Here is a 13823-nt window from a genome sequence, read left to right as displayed (position 1 = left end):
GGCCCTGCTCCTTCCTGCCACTCACCATCTGGCCCGGGGCGGGGCCTGAAGCCCCATAAGGACTGCTGTGCTCTGCTGCCCAGGAGGACTCTCCTGCGTGGGTGTCTGAGGGCCCTGCTCCTTCCTGCCACTCACCATCTGGCCCGGGGCGGGGCCTGAAGCCCCATAAGGACTGCTGTGCTCTGCTGCCCAGGAGGACTCTCCTGCGTGGGTGTCTGAGGGCCCGGCTCCTTCCTGCCACTCACCATCTGGCCCGGGGCGGGGCCTGAAGCCCCATAAGGACTGCTGTGCTCTGCTGCCCAGGAGGACTCTCCTGCGTGGGTGTCTGAGGGCCCTGCTCCTTCCTGCCACTCACCATCTGGCCCGGGGCGGGGCCTGAAGCCCCATAAGGACTGCTGTGCTCTGCTGCCCAGGAGGACTCTCCTGCGTGGGTGTCTGAGGGCCCTGCTCCTTCCTGCCACTCACCATCTGGCCCGGGGCGGGGCCTGAAGCCCCATAAGGACTGCTGTGCTCTGCTGCCCAGGAGGACTCTCCTGCGTGGGTGTCTGAGGGCCCTGCTCCTTCCTGCCACTCACCATCTGGCCCGGGGCGGGGCCTGAAGCCCCATAAGGACTGCTGTGCTCTGCTGCCCAGGAGGACTCTCCTGCGTGGGTGTCTGAGGGCCCTGCTCCTTCCTGCCACTCACCATCTGGCCCGGGGCGGGGCCTGAAGCCCCATAAGGACTGCTGTGCTCTGCTGCCCAGGAGGACTCTCCTGCGTGGGTGTCTGAGGGCCCTGCTCCTTCCTGCCACTCACCATCTGGCCTAGGCGGGGCCTGACAGGCCTGACAGGGACGATTGCTGTCACTGCTGCTGCGGCCCAGGGGGATCCGGAGGGGTGCAGAGTTCTTTTTAAAATGTTTTAAAATTTTCCTTTTCCTTTTTATTTCTTTATTATTATTATTATTGTCATTATTATTACTGTATATGCAGGGATGGGGTGGGGGTGGGATGGATGTTTAGTTGGGAATATGTTTTGATTTTGATGGATTTGTAATTTTTGGAGTTTTTTATTTGTATTGTTTTTTGTTTTTTGGGGTTTCTTTTTTGTTTTGTTTTCATTGTTTTAAGGTCTTATTTTGTTCTTAAGGGGAGGGGTCAGGGCTGCCGGGGAGTGGGTCCCAGCCAACAAAATGGCTGCGGCATGTTCCACAGGGGGGGATGCGTTGGGACAACCGATCTCAGTGATCTCGGGTAGGAGGAGGAGTTACGCTAAGACCAGACCATGTCATTACAGAGGAGGCAGGTTTAGTCGTTGTCTGAGGACTATCCCTGCCTCCAGGTCTGGTCCTGACCAGATGGATACTAGAATCAGCAAGGGATACCCACATGACCTGAAGGTGCTGCTGTGCAATGCCAGGTCAATGATTCATAAGACCACTGCCATCCATGACCTGATCATGGATGGGGGATTTGACCTGGCATGTGTAACAGAGACTTGGTTGAATGAAGCGGATGGGCCTGTTCTTGCTGCTGCTTGTCCACCAGGTTTCTCTTACGCACAGCAACCCAGGCCTTGTGGGCGGGGAGGGGGGGTTGCAGTGATTTTTAGGAAGTCATTAGTTTGCACCAGGCGTCCTATTGGGAAGACCCAGTTCTCTGAGTGCATGTTCTGGAAGTTGGGCAATAGGGGCAGTACAGGATTCCTTTTGGTGTACCGACCTCCCCGCTGCACCAAGGATTCCCTGCCCGAGCTGCTTCAGGTCGTGGCGGATGTTCTCCTGGAGACACCTAGTTTGGTTGTCCTAGGGGATTTTAATATCCATGCCGACACGACCTTACAAGGGGCCGCTCGGGACTTCATGGAAAGCATGGCCTCCATGGGGCTGTCCCTGAATAAGTTTGGCCCAACCCATAGCCGTGGACATGCCTTGGACCTGGTGTTTACCTCTACGGATGTTGGTGACCTGACACTAACTAAAAGTGAAACAAAAGAAGTGCCATGGTCAGATCACTTCCTGGTGCAACTGGACTTCTCCGCGACCCTTCCCCTCTGCAGGGAGGTGGGACCGATTCGGATGGTCCGCCCCCGCCACTTAATGGATCCAATTGGTTTCCAGAGAGTGGTAGGGGATGCTTTATCCCATGTTGATGGCCTTTCAGCTGATTCCCTGGTGGCCCGCTGGAATGTGGAGTTAACCAGGGCTATTGACTGTTTGGCTCCGAAGCGCCCTCTCCGATTGCATGGAGCCCGGAGAGCCCCGTGGTTTTCCACGGATCTGAGGGCAATGAAACAATCGTTGAGACGGCTAGAGCGCCGGTGGCGGATAACTCATTCTGAAGCTGACCGGACACAGGTTAGAGCTCAATGTCGAGCCTACCAAGTGGCGGTAGCGACGGCGAAGAAGACTTTCTTCACCGCCTCTATTGCATCTGCAGAAAACAGCAGCAGGAGACTTTTTCAGGTGGTCCGCAATTTAGCGGAACCACCTGCTACATCAGGGCCCAGTACGGGCCACATGATCTCCTGCAATGATTTTGCAAAGTTTTTTGCAGATAAAGTCGCTCAGATTCGGGAAGAGGTAGACGCCACCGTGGGAGCAGGGCCGGGGCGGGAGAGTGCTAGAGTCCTGTCTAGTCAAATTGCATGGGATCAATTCCAATCTGTTACCTCCGAGGATGTGGACAGGCTGCTTGGACGAGTGAAACCAACCACCTGTCTCCTTGATCCTTGCCCATCCTGGCTTATAAAAGCTAGCCGGGAAGGACTGGGTGATGGGCTTCGTGGGGTGGTGAATGCTTCCCTCCGTGAGGGAGCCTTCCCAGACCCGCTGAAAGAGGCGGTTATCAAACCACTTCTTAAAAAACCATCTTTAGATGCGGCCACGATGGCCAGCTATCGCCCAGTCTCAAATCTTCCATTCTTGGGCAAGGTGATTGAGCGAGTGGTTGCTGAACAACTCCAGGCACGCCTGGAAGAAGCGGACCATTTGGATCCCTTCCAGTCGGGATTCAGGCCTCATCATGGGACTGAAACTGCCTTGGTCGCACTGGTTGATGATCTCCGGCGGGCTAGGGACAAAGGTGAGAGCTGTTTCCTAGTTCTGCTGGATCTCTCAGCGGCGTTTGATACCATCGACCATAACATCCTTCTGGACCGTCTTGAGGGGCTGGGAGCTGGGGGCACTGTCCTACAGTGGTTCCGCTCCTTCCTCCTGGGCCGTGTTCAGAAAGTGGTGGTGGGGGATGAGTGTTCAGACCCCTGGGCTCTCACTTGTGGGGTGCCTCAGGGTTCTGTCCTCTCCCCCATGCTTTTCAACATTTACATGCAGCCGCTGGGAGAGATCATCAGGGGGTTTGGGTTGGGTGTTCATCAGTATGCGGATGATACCCAGCTCTACCTCTCTTTCAAATCAGAACCAGTGAAGGCGGTGAAGGTCCTGTGTGAATGTCTGGAGGCGGTTGGAGGATGGATGGCGGCTAACAGATTGAGATTGAATCCTGACAAGACAGAAGTACTGTTTCTGGGGGACAGGAGGCGGGCAGGTGTGGAGGACTCCCTGGTCCTGAATGGGGTAACCGTGCCCCTGAAGGACCAGGTGCGCAGCCTGGGAGTCATTTTGGACTCACAGCTGTCCATGGAGGCACAGGTTAAATCCGTGTCCAGGGCAGCTGTGTACCAGCTCCATCTGGTACGCAGGCTGAGACCCTATCTGCCTGTGGACTGCCTCGCCAGAGTGGTGCATGCTCTGGTTATCTCCCGCTTGGATTACTGCAATGCACTCTACGTGGGGCTACCTTTGAAGGTGACCCGGAAACTACAACTAATCCAGAACGCAGCAGCCAGACTGGTGACAGGGAGCGGCCACCGAGACCATATAACACCGGTCTTGAAAAACCTACATTGGCTCCCAGTACGTTTCCGAGCACAATTCAAAGTGTTGGTGCTGACCTTTAAAGCCCTAAACGGCCTCGGTCCAGTATACCTGAAGGAGCGTCTCCACCCCCATCGTTCTACCCGGACACTGAGGTCCAGCACCAAGGGCCTTCTGGCGGTTCCCTCATTGCGAGAAGCCAAGTTACAGGGAACCAGGCAGAGGGCCTTTTCGGTAGTGGCGCCCTCCTTGTGGAATGCCCTCCCACCAGATGTCAAAGAGAACAACAACTACCAGACTTTTAGAAGACATCTGAAGGCAGCCCTGTTCAGGGATGCTTTTAATGTTTGATGTATCATAGTATTTTAATATTCTTTGGAAGCCGCCCAGAGTGGCTGGGGAGGCCCAGCCAGATGGGCGGGGTATAAATAATAAATTATTATTATTATTATTATTATTATTATTATTATTATTATCCATGGCTACTTTTGTGATATTTATAATTATGTATATTTTTTTTCATGTTGAAAGCCGCCTTGAGCATGGTTTTAATTATGGAAAGGCGGCATACAAATAAAATTATGTATATATGTCTGTACTTGGACTGGCAGCGGTTCACCAGGGTTTCAAGAAAGAATCATTCTCAGCCCTATTTGGAGACGCCAGGGATTGAACCTGAGACCTTCTGCTTGCAATGCAAGATGCTCTGCCACTGACCCAGTGTCAAAGTGTCACTGGCTGGGTAGCTGAATGGGGTAAGAATGTGGTGGTGGAACTCTCAAAGGTTTAAGGGAATGTAGTTGTAAAGATTGTACCATTTCACACTGCAGGTAGAGCCATCAAATTTCTCCATTGCATGTAGAAAACTAGCACAGTGGCAAGACAACTGAGCTAGAACTTTCTTCCTGTCTGCCAGCTTTCTTCTTAGAGACTGTTCACACACACACACACACACACACACACACACACACACACATAAAACAACAGTAGAACATTAAAAAAACCCCAGGACCACCTCTCTGTGGTCCAAAGTGGTATAGTCCATTCTGCCATCTTTATCATCTTGCATGCATAGATCTAGCCGTAGAGATACAATCTATATCTCATTAAAAGCCCTGTGAAAACCCCTGTTGCTTTTAATGGAAAGGGATTTATCCTGTGAGACATCTGAGCAGTTGGCTTGAGCAAAGGAACTAGGCATTCTTATTTCTTTGAGTACTCCAGTCAAATGGTTATATTTGCTCTATAAATGGTAAATGGGCCAGGCCTTGTTTCTTATGAGCTGTCGAGCTAATAAACACACTATTTGAATTGATATTATAGGGAGGTCAGGAGGGATGTTGTAAAGGCAGCAGTGGCGTTTCAGAATATCCCTTGCCAAATGGCTAACGTTTTGAAGAGAACCTAAGAAGAGTCTGTTGGATGAAGCCAATGGCTTATCTAGTCCAGCATTCTGTTCTCACAGTGGCCACCTAGATGTCTTTAAAAAGAGGGGGAAAGAGTGGGGGAAAATACACAGGTTTGCATTAAATTTACAGGTGCCAACATATACTTACTGATGCACATTTAGAAATAACTACTATAATTTAAGTAGAAACCCAAAACTTCTCAGTATTGTGCTGAAGACTGAACAGGTGACCTGTGGTCCTTGCTCAGTCTGCTGTCTGTTGATGGGCAGCTTTAAGGAATATTCTGCTCTCCCTTCTGATGGCAAATCCCTTCTGATTATCATTCACCCCACACTTTTCAATGCATTTCCCTTCACTTTCCAAATTGTGAAACATCTGATTCCTTCCCCCACCCCCATGTGAAGCATCCAGAGATCTTGTGATGAAGGGCGGCATATAAATCTAATAAATAATAATAAATAATAAAATGGATTTGTTTCACTAGGGCATCAGAACACTCTTTAATTGCACATACTTAAAAGTTCTGGCAGGGACGCAGGTGGCGCTGTGGGTTAAAGCCTCAGCGCCTAGGGCTTGCCGATCGAAAGGTCGGTGGTTCGAATCCCTGCGGCGGGGTGCGCTCCCGCTGCTCGGTCCCAGCGCCTGCCAACCTAGCAGTTCGAAAGCACCTCCGGGTGCAAGTAGATAAATAGGGACCGCTTACCAGCGGGAAGGTAAACGGCGTTTCCGTGTGCGGCTCTGGCTCCGGACAGCGCTGGCCCCTGGCCTCTTAAGTGAGATGGGCGCACAACCCCAGAGTCTGTCAAGACTGGCCCGTACGGGCAGGGGTACCTTTACCTTTACCTTTAAAAGTTCTGGCATGGCTTTGAACCCTGCAAAATATGAGCAGCCTGGAGGCAACCAGATTCTTATAGTAACTTGAAAAACTAACAGATTTCTTGTGGCATTCAGCTTTGTGGGCTAGAGCAGTGTTTTTCAACCACTGTTCCGCGGCACACAAGTGTGCCACGAGATGTTGCCTGGTGTGCCGTGGGAAAAATTGAAAAATTCGAAAGATTTATAAATAAAATATTTTATAATTTTTCATATTTCTGTTTACTTACTATTTCATAATAAAGTAATTATAAAATACTTTCTTTGTGTTTATTTGATTCCTATTCAAGAGAATTACTTTATATATAGTCAATATAGGCACAGAGTTAATTTTTTTAACATTTTCTAATGGTGGCGTGCCTCGTGATTTTTTTCATGAAACAAGTGTGCCTTTGCCCAAAAAAGGTTGAAAAACACTGGGCTAGAGGCCCTGACAGAGTCTTAGGGGGCAGCTAGGCCCTTTGTTATTTTTGCTTTTGAAACTTGATCATCCTGGTTTTTATACTCCCCACCTCCGCCCCAAATTTCCCACCTCTAGCCACTGGGATAAATAATGGGGCAGGAAAGGATGACTGGCTTACTGATAACAGCAGATGTGTCATTAATTTAATAAAGGTGCCTATACAGTGTTGACAGAGTTGAAGGAGGCATTATTTACTTAGATGATTACCCAGTCTTTTCCCAAAAGCTCCCGTAGGTGAATTGTCTGTCTCCATCTCACTTGAAATAGTATGCATCAAGACTAAGTCAATTTCTACTTATTTCTGCAACACTTTAGAGAGTGCAAAGTGGTGAAGACACCTTATCTCATTGATCCTCATGTGACAATGGAAATCATTTTAGAGTTCTTTAGGGTATACCACACTGCACAGAAAGGATTATGCAAACTCCCTCTTGATCTGAGATATTGTCCTTGCTTTCTTGCACTTTAAATTTAGTTATTTCCCACCTTTCCCCACCCACTTTAGTCCTATATGTGTTGAGTTATCTGCATTTTTGATACCTATGTGTATTTTGCTGCTACCGGTTCCTCGTTCAGAGGAAAAGCCTCGCGCAGTAGTTGGTCTCGGTTTCTTCACAACCACAATAACGGGCAGCAGGAGTCGAGAAAACCAAAAGCCCATCAAGACAGAAAATGGAAAACGCACAAACAGAATCATATCAGCAACCTTGTGGGCAGCTCGCTGTTTGTGGAAGATTTTATCTTCACTTTACCATTAGTTAACTCTGCACCAAAGGAAGAGATAAGGGAATATGAACACATCAACCAGTCCTTTGCAACAATCTAGCTAGTGCCTATATAATATGAATAAAATAGATTGTGGTCTAAAGTTGCTTTCTCCCCGCTCCCCACCAAAAGGCACTTAGAGATACAGTGGCTTTATGATTCAACAACATATTCCCAACAATGATGAACTCTTCTAAGCCCACATTCCTGTAATAATCAAGGATGTGATCTATGGGAAGCTGGCCTCAGGCACTAGGCCTGCTGGCACATAAACTCTTGGACAGTCAGGTTGTGTATCTACAGCACTGACCAGAGGAGAAATGGCCACTAGGAGGAGCACAGGGAGAAGAGACGCCATGGTGCATCTGCAGCAGCAAAACCGGATGCCTTCATCTGCCCCAGCTGCAACAAAACATGTCTCTTTCTTCTCTACAGCCACAGTAGGCGCCATAACTCTCCAACAGCTTGATTTTATCCCTGATGGTGTACTCTTCCATTGTCTCTCGAGACAGATGCCAACAGCAATGATTCAGCCATTTGAATGGATTAATCAAATGCTTTTTAACCAGTTAATGTACTTAATTTATGAAAGTCATTTGACTTGAACTACTATAGGTGGCTGTTTAAGGTTTTTTTTGGTTAGATTATTTCCCCCATCCTTCCTCCCAAAGGAGTCTAGAGCAGCAAACAACAAAACAATCAAAACAACACAATTAAAAATATGCCCAGTAAGAACGTAAGAAAAGACCTGCTGGGTCAGGCTAATGTTGTCATTTTTCCCAAGGCGACAGCTTGACTGTAATTCCTGTGTTTATGAGTGAGCACCACAGCACAAAAAAGAGAGAAACAGTGGCAGAGCCCTTAGGCATTTAAACAAGAGAGAGAGAGAGAGAGAGAGAGAGAGAGGCTCTAGGCAACCTGTTTACTGAGCATTTATCCTGATTTGTTTTCAAGAAAATTGCAGGGAGGTTACATGGTAGTGTCTGTTTATTGACCATTCATCAATATTTATTCATGGGTAGGTTTTATGATGATGCATCAAGAAATTGTTGCCCACTTTGCAGTGTATTTTCCTCCCCTCCCTTTCCTTGCCATAGAAGTCCCCACCCCCGCTTTTAAAGCAGGTTTGTTGGGTAAAAGCATCAAATCCACTTTGATTGTACAACCTGAATTCAGGTTGCCAATGAACCCCTTTTGCAAAACAGATAAATCAGAGAGGGAAGGGTTGCTTACTGAATGAAGTCATGCTGCTGACTCTTCATTGACATTATCAGTACTCATGTAGGTGGAAGCATCCCTCTTTTCTGACAGTTGTTGTTGTTGTTTAGTCGTTTGTGTCTGACTCTTCATGACCCCATGGACCAAAGCACGCCAGGCCCTCCTGTCTTTCACTGCCTCCCGCAGTTTGGTCAAACTCATGCTGGTAGCTTCAAGAACACTGTCCAACCATCTCGTCCTCTGTCGTCCCCTTCTCCTTGTACCCTCAATCTTTCCCAACAACAGGGTCTTTTCCAGGGAGTCTTCTCTTCTCATGAGGTGGGCAAAGTATAGGAGCCTCAGCTTCAGACTCAGGGCTGATTTCCTTAAGAATGGATAGGTTTGATCTTCTTGCAGTCCATGGGACTCTCAAGAGTTTTCTGACAGTAGTATCATCTGAATACTCCTCAAATGGTTGGGTGTTCCAGGCAGGCTTTCACCTGGAAGTTTTCAAGTACTGTCAGGAGTGGCCAGGACAGTACAGTGGTTCTGGACTCAAGGCAGTGGCATTGCTGCCATGTGATGAGATGGTGAGGTGATGGGGCAGGGCGGTGGCAAGAGCAGGGTGGTTTGGGGATACCAGTGGAGCCAATCCAGTGCTCCTACTGGTGCAACCTCACTGCTCTGACCTCACCACCCCACTTCCTGCTCCCCTGGTAAGTGGCAGTGATGCTGCCTCTACCAGGAGTCCAGGTTCATGGTGCCATGCCCCCTACCGCCAGCTGCTCCTGAGTATGGATGAAAATGTCTTTATTTGTACATTTAGGGAGATACAAGCAGCAACTTCCAACATCATTTTACCTAGTTTTGAACAAGATTCAGAAAATGGCAACCAAAATGATGAGGGGCTCAACCTAGGATCTTTCTTCTGCAAGTAAGGAAGATGTTCTACCATGAGTTGATGGGTCTTTCTCCTTTCTGGACCTTTTATTTATTTATTTATTTTGGTAAATTGCTTAGTGGTTTTATTACAACCAGGTGGTTCCTAACAGTTGGGAAATAAAGAAAAAGAAATGTATCGCAGCTTCAGGTGAGGGTGAGGAAGTGATGGATTAAAGACAACACTCCGCACAAGGAAGAATGGATAGAAAGAAAGACAGCCCGTGTGAGAGAGCAGATGAAATTTCAGAGGGACTTGTGCAGAAAAAAATTCTATGAGGTAGTTTCCTTTCCTAGTAAAGTATTTTATATTTCCATTATTTTTCTATTGTTAGTTTGTCACTGGTGATTCATTAGTTTGTTCACCCTTTTAAATAGCCAAATTTGCATGTTTATTTTCCGAATTAATTTTTTTAGGCTATGCATTAAGATTGACTGGTCGGCTCGACGTTCCTGCAAGATGAAATTTGATTAGCTCAGTTAATTAACCACTTAATGAACTAATCAAAGTTAAGAGCTGCGTTGTTTATTTTTGTTTTTCAAAAAAAATCATACTAAATGAAGCTGATGTTTATGTGAATGAGGCCGGGTTCTTCATTGTGAAGATTTGTTTTAATGATTATAGCTCTTCAAAATTGTTTCATCAATCTTAATCAATTTCCACCGTAACGAGCTGGCCCACTGAAACAATGAGATTACACATATGTCCAGATTTAAGGCGTGTGCTTAAAGAAATATTCTCAACCAGAATTTAAATTAAAGAAACGCCAGATCTTGTCGTTTGGAAGCCTACAAACATATTGCTCAAATAGGACGGAGTTTCTCCCAAGACACACACACACATAAATAGTGTCTTATTGTTAATATTTAGATTTTTAAAAGAATTTTCTGGTTGTGTTTGCTTCTTGATGCAGTATAAGATCATGGTTCCCATCTTTGCAGCTCTTAGCAGTCTGGGTTGCCCCAAGAAAGTGCCTTCTCCCATATGACCCCCTGGCACACATAGAACAGGGGTTGGCAACCTAAGGCCCATGGGCCACAAGCGGCCTGTGGGGGTCGTTTAACCGGCCCATGAGCCACCCCCAAACCGAGCTGTCCGAGCGAGTCCTCGCGTGCTGTGCTAAATCGGCGCAGGGCGGGGACTTGCTTTTGTGGTGCTGGAAATCGTGTCTGTTCAGATGCGGACACCAGAAATCATGGGTGCGTGCGATCTGGCCTATGTAGGGATCTCCATTGGAGTGAACTGGCCCAGGAAACGTAAAGGTTTTACGCCTTGGCAAGGTATTCTTTAGTCTAACATCAAGTTGAGGGGGATGCATTCATGTTCTCTCCCCATGCGGCGGCGCTTGCAGGGCCCGTTAAAGGGCAAAAACCGGGAGTCCCTGGCCCTAGAGCGGCGGCACCGAGACGAGGTCGGTGGAAGGGCAAGGTGTCATGGGGAAGGCACGCTTGGCAAATCCATGCCGTGATCAACTCCCACCCGGAAACCTATGTCTCCACTGTGGAAGGACGTGCAGGTCCAGAATTCACCTCTGCAGTCACTTATGGACTCACTGTTAAGATCATGTTCATGGAAGACAATCTTACTCGGCTATGGGTGATCGCCAAGGAAGAAGAAGAACTCAAAAAGAGTACACCAAAGGTACTCATGACTATCTTCAATCTATTGATTTTCAGTGAGTCTGTTACTATTTATCCATTAATTTATGACTCATTCGAATACTACCCAACGTCCCCTCACACTTAATAATAATAATAATAATAACAAATTTTATTTATACCCCGCCCTCCCCAGCCGAAGCTGGCCTCAAAATAATCCAACATTCTAAAAACCTTTCATTATAAAAATTAATTAAAATCAAATTGATGGCAACCATTAAGCAAAATTCTGTGCAGATTGCCAGAGGAGGGGGTCAGGCTGCGCCCTGACCAAAGGCCTGGTGGAACAGCTCTGTCTTACAGGTCCTGCGGAAAGATGTCAGGTCCTGCAGGGCCCTAGTCTCTTGTGACAGAGCGGTCCACCAGATTGGGGCCACGACCGAGAAAGCCCTGGCTCTAGTTGAGGCCAGCCTAACCTCTCTGTGGCCTGGGATCTTCAGGATGTTTTTATTTGCAGACCGTAAGTTCTTCTGTGGGACATACCAGGAGAGGCGGTCCCGTAGGAACTTCCCGTAAATTCCTAACTGCAAGGTCTTCCATAACTGAGGACGGACAAATTGAGCTACCACTAGATTCTCCTGAACTGTAAGTTATATTGAATTACTGTAGGGGGAAAAAATGAGAAAAGAGGATAACATAATTATCACCTGAGTTCTGTACTGGTGACAGAATGTATGGTGTGTGAGGGAAGGTCTAGGGAAATTTGCTAGCTGTGATTTTGTTCTGTAGCTTTTAAAACTAATAAGTTTAGAATAATAATAATAATAAGAAATCAGAATGAAATTAGATTTTCTTGCATGAAAATCAAGGAGAATTTTCCTGGACAATTTTTGTCCTCAGTTGTTTTCATCCCTAATGATATAGCAACCTTTGAGATTCAGTTTTGGATACCAAACAGAATACTGTATTGGGGTTAGCTTTGCTTAATTCAAGGTCAAATCTCTCTTACATGATTAGGCAGTCCTGGAGCCACTATCTTCTAATTCACAATGATGTCTTGTAGTTATAGAGTATATAAAAACAGAGCAGCTTAACAGGGCTGTAGAAATTATTCTTAACCATGTCAGATTTCTTGCCCAATAAAAACGATAATCTTGAGGCAAATTATGTCTGGGGAAGTTTTTTGTTTTTTTTAATGCACTGGAGGACAATGGGAGCATAACTCTCATTTCCTTGGAGTTACACTTTCGCTCTTCACATGGACACTAATTATTTAATTTTAGGGCTTTCGTTTCCTCAATTCTCATTCATTTCCCTGGTTATGATCTTTAATGAAAAATGCCCGCTGTGTTTAGTACAAACCATTTGGTGCCCCTGTGTCAGGGGAGGAAAAGAACAACATTCAGTGAAGCTGAAGGTTTTTATTATCACGTCGTAAATGAACAAATGGCATCTGTCAATACAAAGGAGCACAAGGGGGTATGGAAAGGAAGCTTAGTTATTGCACTCTGGGTGTGCTGTCGAAGTGACAAAATGGGATTTTATTAACGTCCTGGTTATAGGCACCCCTTCCCTTCAACTTTTTTAAAAAAATTCTTTAACTTTCAACAATTTGTCCCATGCAAGGGCTACTGTAAAATGCAGGATGGCAAAATTGCTGCCATCTGTTTCAAAAATCTAGAAGTTATTTGCCTCACAAAACTGAACTGTATTTGCAATGAGGTGTGGCTTTATTTTGTCAGTTATATTGGAGTAAAGTCTCCTTTTGGCTCTAATTCAAGATCTAACTCCATGAGGAATTAAGCAGCTCTTATTTATTTAAGTGCTAAATCCCATCTTCGTTTTCATATTTGGGCAATAAACATCTTTCATGGCATTGATAAATGGCCACGGGTGTTTATGGGCTGCAGGATATGTTTACGCCAAACGTATAATACCCAAAGAAGGCATGTTCACATTAGACTGGGAATTAACTTTTGTGCTCTACAGACAGAAGTAGGAAGTGGCTGCAGGGGCGGGAGGTGGTGGAGGGAGTAAACAGCCGTCGGGAATGGCTTACTGGAAGTTGTTAAAGTTGAATTCTCATAAAATTGTTTTAGCAGAGCACTCCGTCTTTCAGCCTCCAACAGGTGTGGTCATGACAAAAGGCCAAATATGAAAGAACTCATTATACTGTACGCTCCATCTGAGGTAGAAAAGCCCAAGGGTGGGGGGTGCTAATCTAGCTGCTGTTTGGCCCCCATGTAGACATATCCGCTATGCATAATGACCTCAAATTCCACCGTGTGGCAACTCCCAATTCCTGGTGGGCCCCCCTCCTATGTAGAGCACTTTGTCCAGAATAGCATTTGGGTGTGTACCAGGGCCTGCTTCATGAGCAAACGTTTTTGTTGCAGACTTCAGGGGCCACTGCAGGACGTCAGTATGTGGGGGTCCTACCCATGCAAGGTGGTGCTGATATTGTAATAATAATAATAATAATAATAATAATAATAATAATAATAATAATAATTTATTATTTATACCCTGCCCATCTGGCTGAGTTTCCTCAGCCATTCTGGGCGGCTCCCAATCGAATGTTAAAAACAATACAGCATTAAATATTTAAGAACTTCCCTAAACAGGGTTGCCTTCAGATGTCTTCTAAAAATAAGATAGCTGCTGATTTCCTTCACATCTGGTGGGAGGGTGTTCCACAGGGCAGGCGCCACTACCGAGAAGGCCC

Source organism: Podarcis cretensis (assembly GCF_951804945.1).
Source record: "Podarcis cretensis genome assembly, chromosome: 6".
Taxonomy (NCBI): Eukaryota; Metazoa; Chordata; class Lepidosauria; order Squamata; family Lacertidae; genus Podarcis; species Podarcis cretensis.
Note: the sequence above shows the minus strand (reverse complement) of the source record.